Below are 23,575 nucleotides of genomic sequence, written 5' to 3' on the forward strand. Positions count from 1 at the left end.
AGCTGCCTGGGCTGCTTCTTTGGCCCCTCTGCCTCTGGTTGCTGCGGGTCTGCTCCCAAGGCAAGTCTGCTCTCTCTGGGCTGTGCCTCTGGCTTTGGGGCTGCAGCTCTGCTCCCAAGACAGGGTCTGCTCTCTCTGGATCTGGCACAGCTCTGCTCCCCAGCTTAGCTCAGGCCCCTGCTTTCTCCTTAGCTTGGCCCCACTCTGTCTGACCCAGGCAAATCCAGCTCACACGGAGGACGGGACCTCCCTGGCCTCCTGACTCACTGACTAGCCTTCCCGCCCTGACATTCAGCCTGATCTGGAGCATTGGCCTCTCCCCATTGTTCCTGGGGGCTGTCAGTCTCAGGGTCCTGATTCTCCATCTACCCTTCCCCCTTTTTAGTACTGGGAGCTAGCAACTAAAACACCCCCACTGAATGTTAGTAAGGGGGCAACAGTCCCCTTACACATACATTGAAAGCATTAGACACAGGTAAAGATACTGCACAGCACACAAATAAAGGCAAACAGACTAAGGGTCTGTGCACTGGCTAGCCTAACTCTGCTAACTTGAATCCAGCCAATGAGGATACCAATAGCTGTGAAGACAGCACAGCATGGGCTTCAGAGCGGGCTACTGAGTCAAATACATACCCAGGGCCCACGCCGGTCTTGTACTGCCTGCACTGATGCCCCTACTGTACTGTCTTCACTACTGTTGTTATCCATGCTCCCTGGACTCAAGCCATCTCAGGTAAGCTAGCCCATGCCCAGCTTTTCCTGTGTAGACACGCTGTGAAAGAGCACCAGCCTGCAAGGAAGGGCACGCAACGTATGTGCTAATTACAAGAAAAGAAAGCATTCTGCAAGCACAAGGAGATGAGACAAACAGTCCTATAAACGTGCACCAGATAGGGAGTGACAATGACACCTCCTCAGATGAGTTTGCCTTTACCAACCACTGCATGGAGTAGGTGAAGTGGCTGCATGGCTGTGAAGAGCAAAGGACACGGATATGCACAACTAAAACTCAGATGAAACATCAATTGGACAGTGGCTCCTCCTGCAAAGCAATGGGTCACTGCAATTGGACAAAAATAAATCCACCAAAAGCAACTGCAGACTAAAATTCTACAGTGGCGTATTAGCATATCTCCTGGAACAATGTTCAGCAACGTGTCCACACAAGAGCAAGCCCCACAAACTAAACTGGGAAATAACTGAAAAGCCACTAGCACTTTGCATCACTAGATTCCTGTGAAAGCAGAAGGGATTTTCACAAATGTCAGACGATGCAGTGACAATGCAAGAGACAGTTCCAGCCACATGCCTCTCAACAAAGGAACAAATAATCGATATTGGGGGGTTTCAAAGACCCAGGATATCTTCCTGTGGAAATCAACCCTAAGGTGAAACTGCAACAACATGCCCCAAGCAGAACAGTAATTCCTTTGAAGGAGGAACTTAAACAGCTTGGCAGCCTTGTGAAGATGGGAGTATTAGAGAAAGCTACAGAACTGACAGACTGGATCAGCAATATGGTACTTTAAAAAAAAAAAAAGCAGGCAAACTCCAAAAACATATTGACTTCTTATACCTCAGTAAAGCTCTAAACTTTCCCATTATCCTTTACCAGCCATTGAAGAGATATTGCCAAGGTTCACACAGGCAAAGGTCTTCTCCTGTTTAGATGCCAAAGATAATTTCTGGCAGGTAAGACGATGAAGAGATCAACTATTTGACAGCCTTCTGGACTCCTTTTGGCAGTTACCAGTGGCTGTGAATGCCATTTGGCATTTCTCTGGCACCAGAAGTGTACCAGTGAGGTCAGCATAAACTGCTGGAGGAACTTGAAGAGGTTGGTGTAACTGCTGATGACATCTTAATATTTGGTTGTGGAGACTCCCTTCAAGAGGCTAATGCTGCAGATGATTTTAACCTGAAAGCACTGCTCAGTAGGGTACATCAAGTGAATCAAACGAAGTAATAAAGCTCCCTCTGAGCTCTAGTATATGTTGGACACCTAACCACAGAAGACTTAAAATCTGAGAAGATTTGAGCAGTTTGGGACATGTCCTGTCCATAAAGTGCTTTGGGGGACTTATTAAATCTATCCAACTTCCTATCACATCTCCCCCATATCAGGCCTGTGCCCGTTAGAGACTGACTAATAAAGAGGATGTACGGTGCTGGGAATTACAACAGCAAGATGCTTTTACATGGATACAAAATGTTAGTGACTAACTGTAGCAGGGACTTACCCAGTCCAGCTTCAGGCCTGTCTACTGCTTGGGCTCCCCAGTAAATTCATATAGGCTCTGGTCATAAATATAAAGGGAAGGGTAAACACCTTTAAAATCCCTCCTGGCCAGAGGAAAAATCCTTTCACCTGTAAAGGGTTAAGAAGCTAGGATAACCTCGCTGGCACCTGACCAAAATGACCAATGAGGAGACAAGATACTTTCAAAGCTGCGGGGGGGTGGGGAGAGAAACAAAGGCTCTCTCTGTCTGTGTGTGTGATGCTTTTGCCGGGAACAGAACAGGAATGGAGTCTTAGAACTTAGTAAGTAATCTAGCTAGATATGCGTTAGATTCTGTTAGTTTGAATGGCTGAGAAAATAAGCTGTGCTGCTTTTGTGTCTTTTGGTAACTTAAGGTTTTGCCTAGAGAGATTCTCCATGTTTTGAATCTAATTACCCTGTAAGGTATTTACCATCCTGATTTTACAGAGGTGATTTTTTTATTTTTTCTTCTCTTAAAATTCTTCTTCTAAGAACCTGATTGCTTTTTCATTGTTCTTAAGATCCAAGGGTTTGGGTCTGTGTTCACCTATGTAAATTGGTGAGGATTTTTATCAACCCTTCCCCAGGAAAGGGGGTGTAGGGTTTGGGGAGGATTTTGGGGGGAAAGACGTTTCCAAGCGGGCTCTTTCCCGGTTATATACAGACGCTTGGTGGTGGCAGCAATAAAGTCCAAGGGAAAAAGGAAAATAGTTTGTCCTTGGGGAAGTTTTAACCTAAGCTGGTAAAAATAAGCTTAGGAGGTTTTCATGCAGGTCCCCACATCTGTACCCTAGAGTTCAGAGTGGGGAAGGAGCCTTGACAGCTCTCATGGGTCAAAGAACATCCCTTCTAGGGGTCTGGTTTATTAGTACATTGTCCAAAAGGAAACTCTTCCATCTAGCCTTCTATCTGCCTCACAACCCTTGGTGCAGGATTCTGATTCCCCTCTCTGCTGAGGCTGGCTCCACCCCAGGCTGGCAGTCCTTGGAAGCCCCCTTGCTGAGGCTTCTCTCCCAGCAGGCTCCTGCTCCCTGCTGCTCCCTCAGTTGAGGTCTGTCCCTCAAAAAGCCCTGGCCCTTTGCAGATCTTTCCCTAGGCTTTCCACCTCAGAGCTGTGGAGAGTTATCACCAACCTGCCCTCTTCCCAGCAGGCTCCCTGAATTCTCTGACTGAACTCAGCCTGCCTCTATAATCCGCAGTAGCAGGGGTGTGCACAAAGGGAGGCAAGCAGGGGTATGCCCCCCCCCCATAATTGGCAGGGGCACAGAACTCCTCTGGCCCTGTGTGGGAGAGTGAGCTCCTCTGGCCCTAGGGCCATACCGGGAGCTAACAGTTCCTCCAGCCCCAGTGTGGGGGAACACCTGCCCCCAAGTTTCGTACCGGAGGTCTGCTCGCAACGCATGCCAAGGCAGACCTCTTAGCTGCAGCGCTGGGCAGCCGGATCTCCCCCTCCAGGAGACAGCATTCTCCAGAGCTCACCACTGCGCCCCTTTCTCTACTTCCATCAATTAGCAGCTGCGATGATATGGACTGACAATCCTCTTAACCAATAGCAGTGTGGCAGTGAGCAAAGACTCTGGCGATGGGGCAGGCAAGGAAGGCGTCAGTCAAGGGGGGAGCACAGGGTCTCTGGTGGTGGTGGTGGTGGTGGGAGGGTACCCCGCAGTGGGGCTGGGTAGAAGGGCAGAGCACAGGATCCCCTGTGGGGTCCTGGGGGGAAGAGTGATCTCTGGCCCCCCAAAAGGAGTCAAATTTTTATTCCTTGTGCCACGCCCCTTTCCAGCAGGGCTGGATTCTAGTCCCATTCTCCCATCACATGACCCGTGGTGTCATTCCCTTCACCTGGGGAGGTGGCTAAGCCTGGCATAGGTGAGGTGAAGCGCAAACTCCTTTAAAGGGCCAGCTCACCCTGTGGCACTAACTATCTTGTTCTAAAATACTGTAATGTAAAGGAACCTAGAACCATTCCCTGTGATGTTAGTGAATACAGATTGGGAGCAGCATTAGTACAAAATTGTCATCCTGTAGCATTTGGCTCCAGGACACTCCGCAAGAGCAAAACTGTACTCAAATAGAGTAGTTTTTGCATGCACCATGTCTGAGCAAAATCTCCTGGGATGTGGCCATATGCAGGTGGAAAGAGACCCCAAATCTTTGGAACCCAATTACAAAAAGCCTTTGTTATTAGCACCAAGATGTCTCCAAAGAATATGAATGAACCTTCACAATTATCACTTGATGTACAATACAAGAGAGGGACTTCTGATGTTTATTGCAGACTTCTTGAACAGAGAAGCTGTGCCACAAAAGACAGCGACTGCTGAGATCCTCAATCATGAAATTGTCAACGTACACTAAAAGGAAAAGTGTCATCAGGAACTTGAACACATCAGCAAAACAGAACCCCTTCATATGACAGATTACCAGGGTCTGTAGATACAGAGACATACCCAAACATTGTGCTTCAACGCTCAGAACAGTCACTACGTCAGGATGGCCAGGCAGGAAGGAAGGACATGCCACTCAGTATTTATGAATATTGGATGTACAGAGGAGAACTGTTAGTACAAAATGGTGTTATTATCCTACTACCTTTATAAAGACATCCACTCTGACATGCTAGCCAGCATACACTTCAGGCATATTGATATTAAAAGCATCTCTACACAGGCCCAAGATGTCCTATACTGGCCAAACATAAGCAGTGAGGTGAAAGACTTCAGTAGCCAGTGCAGTATCTGCAATGAATTCCTAGCAAATGAACAAAGGGAAGCACTCAATTACCTGAAATACCTGTTCAACCCATGGAGCCAGGTAGGCTTGGACTTATGTATATTGGGAAATCACATCTACTTTGTGATAGCTGATTACTATTCACATTATTGGGAAATAGATCCCCCACATACCACAGCAGCAACCTCTGTTATTGAATGCTGCAAAGCTCAGTTTGCCCAGCCTGCCATCCCAGCCAATGTTAATACAGATAATGGACCTCAGTTTGCCTGTTAGGAGTTTGCAGTATCAGCAGAATTTGAACGACTCATCCAGTCTAATGGATCTAATTGCATCACAGCCAGACGAAGGGCAGATGTCAAGGTTGCTAAGAAACTATTCAAAAGTGGGATATTAAAGACCCAAGGAGAGTATTTCTGGACTGGAGAACTACCAACAGAAGGCATGGGCAGCAGCCAGCACAGCATCACATGTCCCTCCATCATACAGGGACTCTACTGCCTAGAGCAAATGAACTTATCCAGCAGTGGATAAGAAGGAGATTAAAGAGCAAGGACAGCAAATCAAACACTACTATGACAGAGGAACCAAGGAGCTCTCTGAACTCTAAAAAGGACAGCTAGTAAACTACAACCAGTGCCTAATGACAGGGACATCAGATAGAGGGCAGGGACATATATGCAAAGACTAACACCTTTGTCATGCACTGTAGAAGTATAAGGACAAGCCTTCCACCACAACTGCCATTGCCTAAGAACAACCAAGTAAAAACTGTCCTCAAGGGATGACTCAGGTGAGTCCCCCCAGATGTATGCAGATACAGGTGAAACTGACTATGACCATGACAGGAGTTCACCTACTAGTGACCTTTTGGAATTGGCAAAGCTGATGCCAGAAAATCTAGCAGTGCAGAAATCTTTTGAGGGAAAATGGCAAACAAAGGAAAGGACTTAAAATAAAACCACATGAACAGAAGATTTCAAAGTCTATATATTTAACTGAAATTCTTCAGCTTCCTTTATAGAAAGAAAAATGATCCAGGAGTGCTGTTAGCAGATGTCTGTACACATGAAAATAGTTAATCAATTGCCAGTGCAAGGCACTCAGGAATATGCAAAACTTATTTTTGTGTGTGCTCTTTTGTCAAGGCTAATTCCCCACTCTGGCACTTCGAGTGCAGAAGCTGGGGGCCCGCAAGGATTCTAAAAATTAATACTGGTCACTCCAGGCTTGTATTAAACTCCCAAAGTTACAGCTTTTCTCTGACCTTGAAGTGGTAGATGCTGCCACCACCCAAGTTCAGAACCCTTTTGAGAGCCCAGAAGGTGCACTTGGGAATTCCTTCCTGTGGGGTACCCTCAAGCCCTTTCAAACCCCCACCTACCCCCCGGGGAAGAGCTGAGAAGAAAAACAAAAGAAATCAGCTGTTGCCACCAACTAATTAAACAACATGTGCACAAACCTCTTAAGACACAAAAGTCCAATTCTGTTCTTAAAAAAAGTAAATTTTATTAATAAAAAAGAAAGAAAATACATCTGGGAACTCAGGCTATTGCTAGATTTTAAAAGAGCAACTACAAGGATTAAGCACTAAGAATAGCTTTCTTGAGGTCCAGCTTAAAGGTTACAAGCAAAACAAAAGCACCTGGGGTTAGCACAGAGGAATCCACAAGCCATAACAAAATAAAAGGGATAAACCTAATTGCGTCTTCCTATATATTTCATGATCTACTTACATATCTGGGGTTTTAAATGAGTAGTTTCTAGGTATGATACTGAGGATTTTTTCATACCTGCCCCAAGCTTCTTATAATACAGCTGCAGCCCTGTCCACCTCTTCCTGGGAGAACAACCACAGACAGACAAAAGGGGAGTCTTTTTTCCAATTTTAAAAAGTTCTGTCCTTCCCATTGGCTCTTTTGGCCAGATGCCCACTCACTTCCTTTTACCTGTGCATAGGAGTGAGACTTTTTAACCCTCTACAGATAGAGCAATTAGAGAACAGCTACTAAGAGGGATTTTATAGCTACTGGCTGGCTGGGTCCATAAAAGGGAGCTACTCCCCCTCCCCCTTCATTTATCACATCTTTACATTCAGCTCTTAACAGCTGATGCTTCATTCAGTCTAATATCACATTTATTTATTATCCCTAATTTTACAGATGGGAAAATTATTTGGATTTCAGAAGTGCTCACAATGTGCTAGTCACTGTCCAAACACAAAGTCTCCATACCAAAGTTTCCAGTCTAAAAATAGGAAATATACAAGGAAAGCAGGTAAGTGACCATTCCCTTTACCAACTATTCAGTTTTCTATTAAACTAAACTTGACTATGGGTAAAATTTTCTAAAGTACGCAAGTGCTTCAGGAGCCCAAATCTGATTTTCAGACAGGATGTAAGCATTTAGGAGCCTACGTCTCAATTAAAGTCAATGGGATTTAGGTACTTAAGTACCTAAGTCAAGTCAGTTTTGAAAATTGACCTGAGGTACCAGAGTCAAGTAAGACCTTTGGAAAATTTTATCCTGTACCTCTCATTACTGTAAATTGCGAGTCACAGGACAAAACTGTAGCACTGCCCGCTATGAGACTCAGCACAGAGGGATTTTCACTTCATACAGTACCATGACATTTGGAATGAATCAAAATCAGACAAGGAACAGAGCTTGACATACATATGATGGTGGAGATAACATTTTGGCTGACACTATTTCTCAGCTGACTAACCCAGTGCTTACATAAAATTCCAAAGATTGTAATTAACATTCTTGGTTAGACAAGGAGAGTTCTGAGGAGCAGCTGGATATGAAAACCACTGCATGAGAATGTTGGTAATTGAGATGATCTTACATAGCCCCCACCATTACAATAACCTACACTGATATCCGACGCTAAGAAACTAAGGCATCACATGAAGAGTCATCTGCAGATGGCAAGTTCTTCCACTGCCAGCCCAGACAGAAGGGGATTGTTCATCAGTGGAGATATTCAAGGTAGTTTCCCCTGCCCTATCCCCTCTTCCCTGTATTTTTGAGCATCTCAGTTTAATGCACCATAGAAAATAATTTACAACAGAAAATTGCATTTGCAGAATCATACAACTTTGTAATCAAATTAACCCCATTTCATACACTATGAAATTACTAAGTCAACCAGCTAGTGCACACAAGCACAATGCAAGTGGATTGCGAAAAACAGTTTGATAAAATCTCTTCAGCCTCTGACAGATGATAAATCCAGCTTGGCTGTGTGTAGTCAAGTATTCTTCTACATTAGCCTGCTTCACTGGAAGCTAATTAAAATATCTAAGGTCAAACGGCTTGTCTGACACTATTTCATTCTGCCAATGGTGACAGGGTTTGTGTAATAAGCTCCCTACCCGTATCATGCTCCATCACTGGCCAGTTGCAAGTAGCAATTTTTAAAATCTGAGTTTCCCCTGTTGTGGATAAACTTTCACCATCTCTCTTGTTTCATAGATCCACTATGAGAAGGTGGTTGACAAGGATATATGAAGGTATCCAAGCCTAATACTTTGTTTACTATACAATGTCAAAGAGAATATATTACTAGCCCGCCTTACAATCAGAAGCCATGCTGATGCTTTAAACAGCCCCCTTAAACTCCAGCTCTTCTGCACATGTTCCTAAAGACAACCGGGAATACTTCCTGAAATGTTCAATACATCTCCTGTACACTGATATTATGAACAGCTTTGATGATAAATGATACCTGTCTGGTGGAGATTTCTGCCAAAGAACTCTAGCTGGGTTAAGCAAAACAAGCTTCTTGATTACCCAGCCTTCACAGGGTTCCCATGCTTCACCAGAGGTAATTAATATTTGAATAATGCATTAGATGTCTTGCTATATTTTCTTTTCTTATTATGGAGGAACCAGTGCAACTCCAGAGTTAAAGATGATTTCCATTTTGCACTGAATGCAGGGATTCACCCTCTGTTATGTAGGAAAAATACAGTGTATCCTCCCCAAACTTCGAGCAATTGTTACAGAATGAATTACCTGAGAATTTACTAATCTGTTTATTAGTTTATGAGCTAACGTTAAGCCATGAAGGGAGAAAATATGAAAAAACCCTAATTGTCTTTAAAAATCAATTACCTCTAATATGGAACCAAAGACACGAAAATGCATCGATCGCACAGTGTCACCTGAATGCAGAGTTAAGGTTGATTGGGTGCCTTACCTGTGCATTTCCATATACAAACCTGGATTTCGTATAAGAGTACCTCACTTTAATCTCCTGAGTTTGTAACAACATCTGGGTTTGACATAACTACAACGTCCCTGCAAGTTTTATTTCTAGTTTTATTTTACTCTCCAGCGTTTTGTTCTGAAAGTTGCCCAGTTTCTAGAGCGGAGTGGAGAATTCCTGGAAATCTCTGAGTTTTGTGAAATGTATCAAAACAAAATGTCTGTAAAGAATGATTTTCATTATTCACTCTGTTTGTGAAATGAGCAGACTTGCAGACAAAGTTGTACCCAAATATGGGGCGGGGGGTTGGAGGGAGTTGCTTGTTTTTGTTTTGTTTTTAAAATAAGCAGCTACAAAGAGCGTGTTCTTCTCTTACTGTAAGAAAGCAGCTACTGACATGAATATGATCAATATACTCGGTGCTACACTCCCCTGACCCCACAGCAGAAATTCCATTAACATCAGTGGGAGTTTTGCACACGGATCAGTGGCAAGTGTGTGGCCCTGTGTGTCGGATCTGCTCATTGGTCACAAGTTTCTACTTTCACCTTGAGCTAAGTCCACAAGGAGCACACTTCCACATTTTAAAGCCACAGCAAAACGCAACACAATTGACTGTCTCTGTTCAAGAGAGCAATAGCGAGCTGCAAGGGAACCTTGAAGAGTCTCTGTTCATGAAATACCTAGCTCAAGCTGACTACTGAGCCCCATGTTTCATAGAGCACTAAAATGTCAGATGTATGACCAAACTATAGGAGACCTCTTTACTGGAAATACGACGCAAAAATCAATCCTTACAAGTATAAGAAAGCTCTAGCTTTTTGCCTCTGGAATTCTTTGTTCAGAATCTTCCTTGGTTTGATAAGTGAAAATAAGGTTGGTGGCTTTAACTAACCCTCTGGTCGACAATGGAAGACAACATTACATGACTTAGCCCAACACAAAACACCAAGGACAAGCTCTTTTTGTTCAAAGGGATCCCAGGAGGAAGTTACATTAACATAGGGAGTTTGTCCCCATTAAATTCTGCATGGACTTTTTTAGCAAAATACATTTGCATTCAACAGTATTGAAGCAAAAGAAACTAAATGACATTAGCAATCAAAAATCTGTGATGGGAATATTTAGGAGAAGGTAAAGATCCACTGCAAATTTCTGAGCTTGTTGTAGCCCAGTAGCTTGAGTGGAAGTATTTTAGAACTTAAAACAGCTACAATCAAAACTAATAGCACTAACACATACTCCAGCTCTTGTGCTAAAAGAGGAATGGAGACTGTGTCATTTCAGTGAGTTTTCTTTTGTGTTTCAGAGCAGATGAGCAAGCGGGGGGGGGGGGGGGGGGGTCTGCTTCCTGAACAGAATCATCTAGATCAAGTATAGTTAGCCTGTAAAGCAAAATAAAGCCATGTAGTGGGAAAGATGTGGCATAGCAGTGGTTAGGTAGTTGTGTGTAAGCACACTAAGGGTTGAGAACTTGAACACAGGACTGTGCTTGGACTACTTCCCTGGTGCACGGGGTGTCAGAAAGAGAGAGAGAGAGAGAACGCGCTGCTGCTTTTGCTGTTGTATCCATCCTAGTTTAACGTCAACAGGAACTGTGTGCACACTGCGCCTAATCTAAAGCCCACTGAAGTCAGGGGGAGACTTTCCATCAACTTCAATGAGGTTTGGATCAGGGCCTTTATTAATCAAATGAGACTAGAAAGGAATATCTCAAGTCTGTATCCATTCATTTCCTTCCCAAAAAGGAAACAGCCCATTCCGCAAGTCCAAATCCCTGGTGACTGCTTCCAAGTTGGGACAGGATGCACAACAGGGACAAACCCTGCATTCCCTGAAAACAAAAGTTCCTACTGATCCAGGCTGTAAGACAATAGTTTTGGGGGTGAAGAGAAAACAGGATCTGTCCTTTATGTGAAGAACCAAATTAAGCTCAGCCCCGTCTATTGAACAAGTAATCAATGCAGCTGTCACATCTGATATTACAAGGTTATAAGGTCTTATTATGCCACGATGCTTAAATTAATTAAAACAGAAAGGTAGGAGATGGGGTTTCTTTTTTAAATTAAGCTAAATGTTCTTAATAATCCAAGTATAAGGTGAAACTCTGCTATAAGCAACTCAGGTCAAAGAAGTTAGTAGAACAGACCTGAATTGTAACATCCATAAAGTGCTCTGTGTAATTTCATAGGTCAAGCAAACAAAACAGCAATTAACCCTCCCAGTGGAATAAGAGAACCAGCATCAGCATTCAAATAATTAAAATGCAATGAGCAGAAAATTAGACATCTGAAAACTCAATAGAGAGACTATACTGCAAGCTACATTTGTTAATTAGATGGCATTTTTGCAAACTGAAGCTAAAAGTATGTGTCCTATGACTGTAGGAGGGCGGATATGTATTTGTCATTGCTTTCTTATATTGAATAGTAAGAGAATTTTAGTCCATACACCATTTAGAGGACAGATACATCTAGAACTTTGTCCGAAGTCCAGCGTAGCTAACATGAGTCTTTCCATTGGCTTCAGATCAGCATCTCTTGTGTGGGGTTGTCTAGTTTTATCCAGTCATTCTACCTCTCTGCTTTTGTCTTGGCTATTGAAATATACTGTAATTCATGGGCCCAATCCTAAACCCACTGAATTCTGTGGAAGGTCACCAATTGATTTAAGTAGACACAGGATAGGCCTGTGATGGGTCATATTCCCCACACTGGCCCTGCAAGGGCAAAATTGGGCCAATCAGCCAATGAGGCTGCAATCTGGGAGAATTAGGCCTGGGAGGAAAGCCCTAACTAGGGGAAGATCACCTAAGGTGGGGCTTATATAAAGACATGAAATTTGAAGAAGAGGAGGCTGGAGGGAGGGAGTCTGCAGTCACTCCCTGGGAGGAGGGAGGTCTATTTGGGGGCTATAGAGACAAGTAGCCCATGGTTACTCTGTGGCGGGAGGGAACTGAGAGACTGGCAAATCCAGACGAATGGGAAGGGATAGGAGGTAAGGAAGAGACTCAGGGAAAGACAGTAAGGTGCAGGAGGAAGCCACACCTTGACTACTAGAAAAGGAGGACTTGTGGCACCTTAGAGACTAACAAATTTATTTGAGCATAAGCTTTCGTGAGCTACAGCTCACTTCATCGGATGCATTCAGTGGAAAATACAGTGGGGAGATTTATATACATAGAGAACATGAAACAGTGGGTGTTACCATACACACTGTAACCAGAGTGATCACTTAAGGTGAGCTATTACCAGCAGGACAGCAGGGGGGGCAGGAGGGGACTTTTTGTAGTGATAATCAAGGTGGGCCATTTCCAGCAGTTGACAAGTATGTCTGAGGAACAGTGCGGGGGTGGGGGGAGAAATAAACATGGGGAAATAGTTTTACTTTGTGTAATGACCCATCCACTCGATCGACTCGATTACAGACCTAAAAGTGGCAATACTTCAACAAAAAAACTTCAAAAACAGACTTCAATGAGAGACTGCTGAATTGGAATTAATTTGCAAACTGGATACAATTAACTTAGGCTTGAATAAAGACTGGGAGTGGATGGGTCATTACACAAAGTAAAACTATTTCCCCATGTTTATTCCGCCTTCCCCCCACTGTTCCTCTCAGGTTCTTGTCAACTGCTGGAAATGGCCCACCTTGATTATCACTACAAAAGGTCCCCCCGCCCCGCTCTCCTGCTGGTAATAGCTCACCTTAAGTGATCACTCTGGTTACAGTGTGTATGGTAACACCCATTGTTTCATGTTCTCTATGTATATAAATCTCCCCACTGTATTTTCCACTGAATGCATCCGATGAAGTGAGCCGTAGCTCACGAAAGCTTATGCTCAAATAAATTTGTTAGTCTCTAAGGTACCACAAGTACTCCTTTTCTTTTTGTAAATACAGACTAACACGGCTGCTACTCTGAAACCTTGACTACTGTTTAGAGAGTCCCTGAGCAGGAACCCAGAGTGGGGGGTGGGGAACCTAGGTTCCCCTACCAGCCGCTGAGGGAATGGCACCTGGGGCAGTGAATGGGATGACTGCCTGAGATTGCTGGTGGACAGGGACTTTGATACAGACCTCCGCAAGGGGAAACCACACTGGGACCTGGCTAGAGGGCTGAGTCATGAAGAGGATGCTGCAGTTCCTGGAGCAAGAGCGGGCCCATAGAGGGGGAAAGAGTGAGTGTAACCCCTGGAAGGGGTGTCAGCCTGGCAGAGCTATTCCCCAGAACTGCCAGGACGAGGCATCACCTGTTGTGAGTAGAGTTCCCTATCACCAGGCTCCAGGAGGAGGAATCCAGCATACTTGGTAATTCTCTAAACACTCATGAATGTGGCAGCAGGGTGTTCTGTTGTGCCTGTGATGTTCAGACACACATCATCATCAGTGTCACTGATCTCATTTTACCTATCAGTCATGCGAGTGATCCCTTTAAGAACAAATCTCAGGCTTTGACCTCATTCAAAATAAATTAATAGGAAAAGTAATCTGACCACTTAAATCAATGGCAATAGTTCCACTAACTTAATGGGGGTATGATCAGGTGGTGAGTATGTAAATTAGAGGAACACAAGAAGAGTCAAAATGTTGATTTTATGACTGAGCGTAGTATTTCCCTTTCACATCTCTGTAACAAATGCATAATTGTGGCAGCACAATTAAGCTTTTCTAATGAACTCAGAACTTTTTCTTGCTGTTGAAAACGTTAGTGGTTCACCTCTATTTATAATTGTGGCTATGTTTTTGAGCTGGACATACAGGTGTAAGCAAGTGATGAGCATAAGCAATCACCATTAAAAATCATCTGCCAGCAGTTACCACACACCGGTTTCTTAGTGCAGTACTTGCCTACAGATGGAACGTTGACAAATATGGAATGTGTTATTGCCAGTGATATTATTTGGTAGCTGTTGGAAAATGTCTGGATTTTTGCAATACCGTAGTCCTTACTTCCCATAATTACCAGGAAACACAAAAATCAAGTTTTTAAGGTAAATTAAACTTTGGATTGTGGTAGTGTTAAGAATCCCTTTGTAAAATATGGAGGAAGCTTGGTCTGTCTGGTTTCAGAAGAACATCGGTGATAAAACTCACAATTTTCATAGCAGTAAAGTATATCCAGTCTTTAGTTCCAAATGATGCTGTCTGAAAACTGCAATAATTCTCTCAAAGCATGACAGGATTTCAAGGATTTTAAATGCTTCAGAACAAGAAATGAAGTCATCATTGTACCAACAGACACACTTTACTACAGCGTAATATGATCAAATATTATCTATCCCCTTTTCTCCCTTTCTTTTTTTAAGTAATGCACAGTCTGTACTGGCCACCACTATTATCCTCCAAAGGAAACCTATTGACTTTGCAGCTACCCTGTGACAGTAACTTACAAAAGACTTGGCAATAAAAGTAAAAAAATCCACTCTGAAAGACACACATTAGTAAAATCTTAAGATTAAGAACCTAATTGCTTTCTGCTATAACAGGATTTAGCAATAACTTTTAATTGGTAGTTCAAAGTTAATCCACCATGGAAAATATAGTCTGGCAAAAGCACCCAGACATGAAAATCTTTTCACTAGACTTTTATTTTTCTTGAGTATTTTCAGAAATATTCCTCAGTATTTATAGAAATATTGTTTTATCATGTTGAATAAGTATGGAAAGGCTTTTCAGAGGCACTTATCCATTGTAATGTACCATGCTCCAGCAGTTAGTTTAATAGAACCCTAAAATTGTAGGATAGGAAGGGACCTTGAGAGCTCATCTATTGCAGTCCCCTACTCTCATGGCAGGACTAAGTATTGTCAAGACCAGGGGTGGGCAAACTTTTTGGCCCGAGGGCCACATCTAAGTGGAGAAATTGCATGCAGGGCCATGAATGTCGGACTGGGCGTGAGGGGGTGCGGGCTGTACGAAGGGCTCCGGGCAGGGGGTTGGGGCGCAGGAGGGGTATGGCAGGGGGCTTAGGGCAGGGAGCTGGGGTGCAGGCTCTGACCTGGTGCCGCTTACATGGAGCGGCTCTGGGGTGGCAGCAGTGTGCACCGGGGCGGCAGCAGTGTGCACCGGGGCCAGGGCAGGCTGGCTGCCTGCCTGCCCTAGCCCCGCGCAACAGCCAGAACCACATCCTTGCGGCCCCTGGGGGAGGGGGGACAGAGGGCTAAGTGCACTGCCCTTGCCTATGGGGACCTCCCCAAAGCTGCCATTGGCCACGGTTCCCCGTTCCCAGCCAATGGGAGCTTCAGGGAATTACCCACAGGAAAGAGCAGTGCACAGAGCTCTCTGCCCCCACCCCCCTACAGGGGCCCATGGCGCCATGGGGGTGGCAATCCCGTGGGCCGGATCCAAAGCCCTGAGGGGCCGGATCCAGCCCACAGGCCATAGTTTGCCCACCCCTGGTCTAGACCATCCCTGACAGGTGTTTGTCTAACCAGCTCTTTAAATCTCCAGTCACAGAGATTGCACAGTTCCAGATGACTGGACGATATCTAATATGACACCAATTTTTAAAAAAAAAAAAGCTCCAGAGCAATCCCAGCAATTACAGACTGGTAAACCTAACTTCAGTACCATGCAAACTGGTTGAAACTATAGAAAAGAACAGAATTATCACACCTAGATGAACATGATTTATTGGGGGAGAGTCAACATGGTTTTTGTAAAGGGAAATCATGCCTCACCAATCTACTAGAATTCTCTGAAGGGGTCAACAAGCATGTGGACAAGGATGATCCTGTGGCTACAGTGTACTGAGATTTTCAGAAAGCCTTTGACAAGGTCCCTTACCAAAGGCTCTTAAACAAAGTAAGCTGTCATGGGGTAATAGGGAAGGTCCTCTCATTAACCACTGGCTAAAAGATAGGAAACAAACAAATAAATGGTCAGTTTCAGAATGGAGAGAGGTAAATAATGATGTCCCTAAGGGGTCTGTACTGAGACCAGTACTGTTCAACATATTCATAAATTATCTAGAAAAAGGGGTAAACAGTGGGGTGACAAAAGTTGCAGATGATACAAAACTACTCAAGAAGGTTAAGTCCAAAGCAGGCTGCGAAGAGTTACAAAGGTACCTCACAAAACTGGGTGACTGGGCAACAAAATGGCAGATGAAATTAAATGTAGATAAATGCAAAGTAATGCACACTGGAAAACACAATCCCAAATATACATATAAAATAATGGGGTCTAAATTAGCTGTTACCACTCAAGAAAGGGATCTTGGAGTCATTTAGTGGATGTTTTCAGAGAACTATCCACAATGTCCAGCAGCAGTCAAAAAGCTGATAATGTTGGGAATCATCAGGAAAAAGGATAGATAATAAGATAGAAAATATCATATTGCCCCTACATAAATCCCTGGTGTACCCACATCTTGAATACTGCATGCAGATCTGGTTGCCCCATCTCAAAAAAGATATATTGGAATTGAAAAGGTACAGAAAAGGGCAACAAAAATGATTAGGCGTATGTAACAGCTTCCATATGAGGAGAGATTAATAAGACTGGGACTTTTCAGCTTGGAAAAGAGACAGTTAAGGGGGGAAATATGCGGAGATCTATAAAATCATGGCTGGTGCGGAGAAGGTAAATAAGGAAGTGTTATTTACTCGTCCTCAGAACACAAGAACTAGGGGTCACCAAATGAAATTAATAGGCAACAGTTTTAAAAACAAACAAAAGGAAGTATTTCTTCACACAATGCACGGTCAACCTGTGGAACTCTTTGCCAAAGGATGTTGTGAAGGCCTAGACTATAACAGGGTTCAAAAAAGAACTTGATGAGTTCATGGAGGATAGATCCATCAATGGGTCTGGCTATTAGCCAGGATGGACAGGGATATGAAACCATGCTTTGAAGTGTCCCTAGCCTCTGTTTGCCAGAAGCTGGAAATGAGTGATACGGGATGGATCACTTGATGATTATCTGTTCTCTTCATTCCCTCTGAAGCACCATTGGTCACTGTCAGAAGACAGGATACTGGGCTAGACGGACCATTGGTTTGACCCAGAAGGCCATTCTTATGTTCTTATAGTCTCCCTAGGCAATTAGTCCAGTGCTTAACCACCCTGACATTTAGGAAGTTTTCCCTAATGTCCAATTTATACTGCCCTGGCTGAAATTTAAGCCCATTGCTTCTTGTCCTACGCTCAGAGGTTAACAAGAACAATTTTTCTCCCTCCTCCTTCTAACAAACTTTTATGTGCCTAAACTATTGTCATGTTCTCCCTCCCCGCCTCCCCTCCTCCCCCCGCCCCAAGTCTTCTCTTCTCCAAATTAAACAAACCCATTTTTTTCAGTCTTCCCTCATAGGTCACTTTTTCCAGACTTTTAACCACTTATGTTGCTCTTCTCTGGATTCTCTCCAATTCATCCACATCTTTCATGAAATATGGTGCCCAGAACTGGACACACAACTCCTACAATACAGTTTAAACTGCTAAGTCTCTAACATCTAATTTCTCAATATTCTTTTTGATAGGCTGTGTCTTTATTTAACATGCCCTCTGAGGAGAAATCCATTAACAATCCACCTCTTTTGATGCCTTCCATTTTATGTTCATGGGCATCAGTTTCACGTCTCTTCCTTTCTTCCACTGCTGCTCAAAACTCAACCAGAAAGATTTGAAGTGGGAGGCAAATTCTGCTGTTGAGATTAGTGGCTGGAATTCATATATAATGCCCAAGCAAATCTGGTCATTAAATCCCTAGGCTTAGTTGGGTTTACCAGGAACTATGCAGAGGACTTAGTGATAGTTCACATTCAAGGTGAATCAGGTATAGGTTTTGGATTCAAATTCAGTGCTAAAATCTCAGGAGCTGATATCAGATTGTCAGCGTTTTGAATGGTAGCATCTCAAAAGATCAACTGTTTTTCCATGAGATTTCTGCCATCATGGGCTAATACCAGAAAATAAGTATATATAAAAATACAATAAAATGTTTCCATTATGTGCATCTATCCAAAAATACAAAAGGATTTTTATCCTTAAACTGAATCCTATTCCTTTAAACTTGTCATGCATTGTTGCGGTTCATCCTATATTTGTTTAATCTGTAATGCTCGAGTGTTTTCCCCACTAAGAGGAAGTTTATAATTATACAAACACTACATAAAAAACAAAGTTACATTCTGCTTTATATAGGGTCACTCCCAGGTTCACGCCTCAAACACTGTTTCAGTGTGATCTGAATTTTCACTGCCCCAAAGCTTTGAAAAAAAGAATTTGTAACCACCTGAACTCTTGCTGCATAAGACAAATCAATCCATGCAGAACAACACATTTCTAGTCTAAGCAACTGTTCTTTCCATTGCTGTTACTCAAGAAAGCTACCTAGAAATATGACAAAAGCAAACTGCAACTAGAGCCAAGATCCATAATGCCACAATTTAGCCATACATCAAGTCCAACAAACAAAAAGGGGAGAAAAGCTGATAGCAATTATATGGTTGTTTAAAACAAATTAAATAATGCTATACTGCTTACCTCAGAAAGGTATTCCTATTATATGATATTATTGTTAGTTGCAACACCATCACAACCGAGCTGAATTTATGTTTTAAAGATACTAAGTTTATCTTCTAACCTACATAACCCAATAAAAATATGCCTCAACTAGCTCTATCATTCATCCGCAGGCATAATAGATTGAGGGGGGAAAGTTAGTGTTAAAATTTGAGAAGCAAAATGAAATTTGCTATGAACCAAAATAAATGATCTCAACTTCATATCTTTTCAATGTTCTATGGAAAGTTGGCATCTTAATCAACAAATAACAAGGTCAATAGGAACACTTACTGTAAATATTTATTTACAAAGCAACAGCTTACATTAATCAGCTAACACAGTGTATTCTGTATAATTTTAAAGAATTGTATAAATGCCAAGATAAACTTAATCAAACCCTGCACTATTTTCCAAGTCTTGGATTTTTTTAAAATTTTTTTCAATTGTACATTTTAAAAATGCTTCTTATCCCCAGATTACTAGAACAGTTGGATAATTTTTCTGTTAAAACAATTTTCAGAAAAATTGCAATTTTACCTGATTTTTTTTTGTAGAATTCTTGCAGTATTCTTTTATGATTAGAAAAGGACTCAAATGAAATGGCTTGCACAAAGAAAAGGAAGACTTTAAAATGAACTCAGCTTCTTCAGTTAAGTGAGCAGCAAGATGCCTTGCGTTTTCTGAATGGAAAGTTTATTTACCTAAGTGAATAGGTCACAGAGAATTACAATCGGCTATTAACAGCATCTCTTTGATCTAGGAGTGATCACAACGTTCTATACACATACACACACACACAAATGAAGCAAGAAATCCTAGATTTACTATCATGTGACCCCCCCACCCACACACCCCTCCAGTTAGGAGCTAGCACTTGATTTGACTACCACCACCGGTATTCTCAGCCCCAACAAAGCTCTTCCTAATACTGAGCTAGTTGTTACAAAGGGCAGTGAGTGAATGAGTAAATGGATCACTGTTAGCTTTATGAAGCAAACACTTCACATGCCTCTGAGTTTTGATAGTAAGCTGAAAAAATTTACTGAAGTTGAGTACAGCACGAAAGCCTGTTTTAAGATACTTATCTCTACTGTTAGTCACAACAAAAAGTTACAGAACTGATTTAGCTACCCTACACTAGAGCAGTGCTACTCAAAGTGGTGGTCCGTGGACCGGTGCCGGTCCGCAAGCCATTGGCTGCCGGTCCTCGGTGAGTTTCCAGGAAAGAAAGAATAGTATAATTTAAAAATCGCACCGGAATTCCACCAAGATTAATTATCAGTCAATAAAAGTCGACAATATTAAATATTATGTTTTCAGAAGCACATATTATAATATTGATAACTATGCCATAGCGCTACAGCATGTTTTGCATGAGATGCGCAAGCACGCGCTTACCTCACTCCTTCGCATATAAAGACCCCACCCCACCAGCAGTTACCATCGAGAAGTTGAATAAAGAGCATCATAAGGATCTCTGTACATTTGTCATTTGGGACCCCATCCGAACCCACTGATCTGAGAATGTAAGTACTAATAATGTTATAAATTTTAATAATTATTTTCTATCCTATCCCGCCGTATCCCTTACAAAGTAGATAGAGACAATTGAGCACCACACACCTATAGCCAAATAGACAGTCCTTGTAGGAGCAGGATTTTATAATTCTACTTTAAGAATTGATGTAAACTTTGATTTCATTCTGCCAGCCACCCTTTTTGAACAACAGAAAGGAATGACCATCTGAGACTGGGATCCTGTTTCCAATATGCATTACAATTAGGACCTGTTATAAAGTTTAGTTAGTAAGAGACAGGATTTTGTATTGTGTCTATGATAAATAGATTAGAGAAATGTTGAGGGCCTGAAGCCCCAATGTGAATTGTTTTAGCTTAGATTAAGCAAGGCTTGATTTACAATGTATTCTGCTGAATATAAAATACTGCTGTCTGTATACCTTTGAAGGTTTCTGTGAGAGACTGTTTGTGTGAATGAGGAATGAATGCATCAGGAAAAGATAAGGTGTGAAAGCCATCACAAATGTCCAGATGGTCAAGAAAAGGTGAAAAAAGAAAAGGAGTACTTGTGGCACCTTAGAGACTAACAAATTTATTTGAGCATAAGCTTTCATGAGCTACAGCTCACTTCATCGGATGCATGCAGTGGAAAATACAGTAGAGGGATTTTATATACACAGAGAACATGAAACAATGGGTGTTACCATACACACTAACGAGAGTGATCAGGTAAGGTGAGCTATTACCAGCAGAAGAGAAAAAAACACCTTTTGTAGTGATAATCAAGGTGGGCCATTTCCAGCAGTTGACAAGAACCTGTGAGGAACAGTCGGGGGGAAGGGGGAATAAACATGGGGAAATAGTTTTACTTTGTGTAATGACACATCCACTCCCAGTCTTTATTCAAGCCTAATTTAATGGTGTCCAGTTTGCAAATTAATTCCAATTCTCGACGAATTCACAATCTGTCTCATGATATGGAAGATCAGCTCATAGGACAGATTAAATTAGCAAAGTACATTTCTTTTCAGCTTGATGAATGTACAGATGTTGCTAATATGGCAATTCTGATGGTGTATGTGCGCTTTGAACATGAGGGTGATTTGAAGGAAGAGTTTTTGTTTTCTGCTTCGCTACCAACAAAAACAACTAGTTCTGAAGCGTTCAAGACTGTGAGTGACTACAATCATTAACAAATGTGGGTTGGATTTCAAGTTTTGTGTAGGTGTATGTTCTGATGGCGCTGCCGCAATGACAGGACAGCATTCTGGAGTGGTTACCCAGATTAACCCGAATGCAAGTCGACGCACTGCTTCCTTCACCGAGAGTCTTGCAACAAAAAAAACGTCAACAGAACTAAACAGTGTGCTCAGCGAGGTCATAAAAATTGTGAACCATGTAAAGGCGAATGCTTTAAATTCAAGACTGTTCACTGCATTATGTGATGATATGGGAGCTGATCATAAACAGCTCCTATTGCATGTGGATGTACGTTGGTTAACAAGGGAAAAAGTCCTGTCAAGAGTATTTGAGCTCCGAAACGAGCTTGCCGAGTTTCTTCAGGACAAAAAACCAAATTGGTCACAATTGTTCCGAGATGTGGATTGGATAGCCAAGCTGGCTTATTTGGCTGATATCTTTGCCGTCTTTAATGATCTCAACACTTCCATGCAGGGAAGGATGGCTTCATGTCTTACAATGGCAGACAAGATTGACGGACAGAAACAAGACCTAAAAGCATGGAAGAGTCGAGTGTCAAGAGATTGTTATGACATGTTTCACAACTTAGCGACAATCATCGCCGATGCAGGGGAAGACCTTGATGTTACATCTCTACGAAATGTCATCAGTGAACACTTGAAGAATTTGGCAGAACGTTTTGAGTTTTACTTTCCGGCAGATTATTCACGGAAAGGGACAGGATGGATCAAAAATCCGTTTAATTCCATTGAAAGATGACTTGACTGTCACTATGGAGAATAAATTGTTGGAGCTGGCTGCTGACGAAAGATTGAAGATGAGTTTCGAAACTACATCACTTGCTTCCTTTTGGATAAAAGTGAAAGCAGAATATCCTGAGCTTACTGAAATTGCTCTGAAAACTCTTTTCCCATTTCCTTCAACATACCTCTGCGAGACTGGCTTCTCAACCATGAGTGTCATTAAGACAAAGTACAGGAATAGTATGGATAGTCATTCTCCATTGCGTGTGGCACTGTCCTCAATTGAACCACGACTGGATAAACTGACAAAGAAGCAACAGGCTCACCTTTCACATTAGTAAAGGTTAAGGTTTTAACATGCCTATTATTGTGTTAATAAATTTTTTATATCATCTTTGTTAGGAGACTTAGCTGGTTTGATTTTTTTAATATTTTTTATTTGTATTGTAATATTTTATTTGTTTACAAAATAAACATAATAAAAAATGCCTGCCAACTTTTATTTTATTCATTATAGTTTCCGATATAAATTATTACTACGAATGTTCAAATATTTTCTTGGATCGTAAACGAATAGTCATTTTATACTATCCGCACAGACGCACAGCCTTTCAGTCAGTCTTCAATGTATTTAAATGGGAACATCTCCGCATGTACGCCACACTCCCATTCCAATTAATACAGTGAAGAACGTCAGGTTTTCTGATCTGATGTGCTACGTGCGTATGCGAAAACGATATGGCACAAATATGGTATCGGTCCCTGGCACATTGGGGGAAAAAAATTGCCGGTCCGCCACATCAGATAGTTTGAGAAGCACTGCACTAGAGAACACTAAAGCATCAGCCACTTCTTCCATCATTAGTACAAAAAAAAGATAGATATAGTTTTTCATTCCTCTAATCGGTGTTTCAAGGACCTATAGATGTTACTGTAGAATTGAATGCAGGAAATCTAATCACTTTCCTTTAACTGATTTTTACCTACATGAAAGATGGAATAGTTTTGTGGGTTTTTTCCAATCTGTTATAACCCTATGTCTACAATAGTCAATATCTGTATAGCATAGGCAGACCAAAAAAAAAAAAAAGGGGGGGGGGGATGTTGCATCAATACGTGTGTGTGTCAAGCTGTATGTAGAACAAAAAAAAAAAGATAACCTTTTATATATATACGCTGCACAATGATAATTAAGTTATTGACATTTTGCCTTGGAGAATTATCTGTTAAGGAGCAGTGATAGTTTTCCTTTACAGAGTGAGTCTCCCCAAAGAAGCACTCGTGTTTGAAGAATTAGTTAGGCCTGGACTACACTATACTACAGAGTTAGGTCGACATAAAGCAGTTTATGTTGACCTAATTCTGTCAGTGTACACACTACAGCCTTCCTC

General features: G+C 42.1%; 1 protein-coding gene across 1 annotated transcript in view; it reads right to left on the reverse strand.

Annotated features, from left to right (window-relative positions):
• Window positions 1-19,528, reverse strand: part of OCA2 (OCA2 melanosomal transmembrane protein) — a 340,000-nt gene extending 320,472 nt beyond the window's left edge. The window contains exon 1 of the mRNA XM_007063202.4: window positions 19,261-19,528. The gene's annotated coding sequence lies outside the window, so the exon portion shown is untranslated. The remainder of the gene's footprint in view (window positions 1-19,260) is intronic.
• Between the last annotated feature and the right edge of the window lie 4,047 nt (window positions 19,529-23,575).

The sequence above is a fragment of the Chelonia mydas genome, chromosome 1 (assembly GCF_015237465.2).
Source record: "Chelonia mydas isolate rCheMyd1 chromosome 1, rCheMyd1.pri.v2, whole genome shotgun sequence".
Taxonomy (NCBI): domain Eukaryota; kingdom Metazoa; phylum Chordata; order Testudines; family Cheloniidae; genus Chelonia; species Chelonia mydas.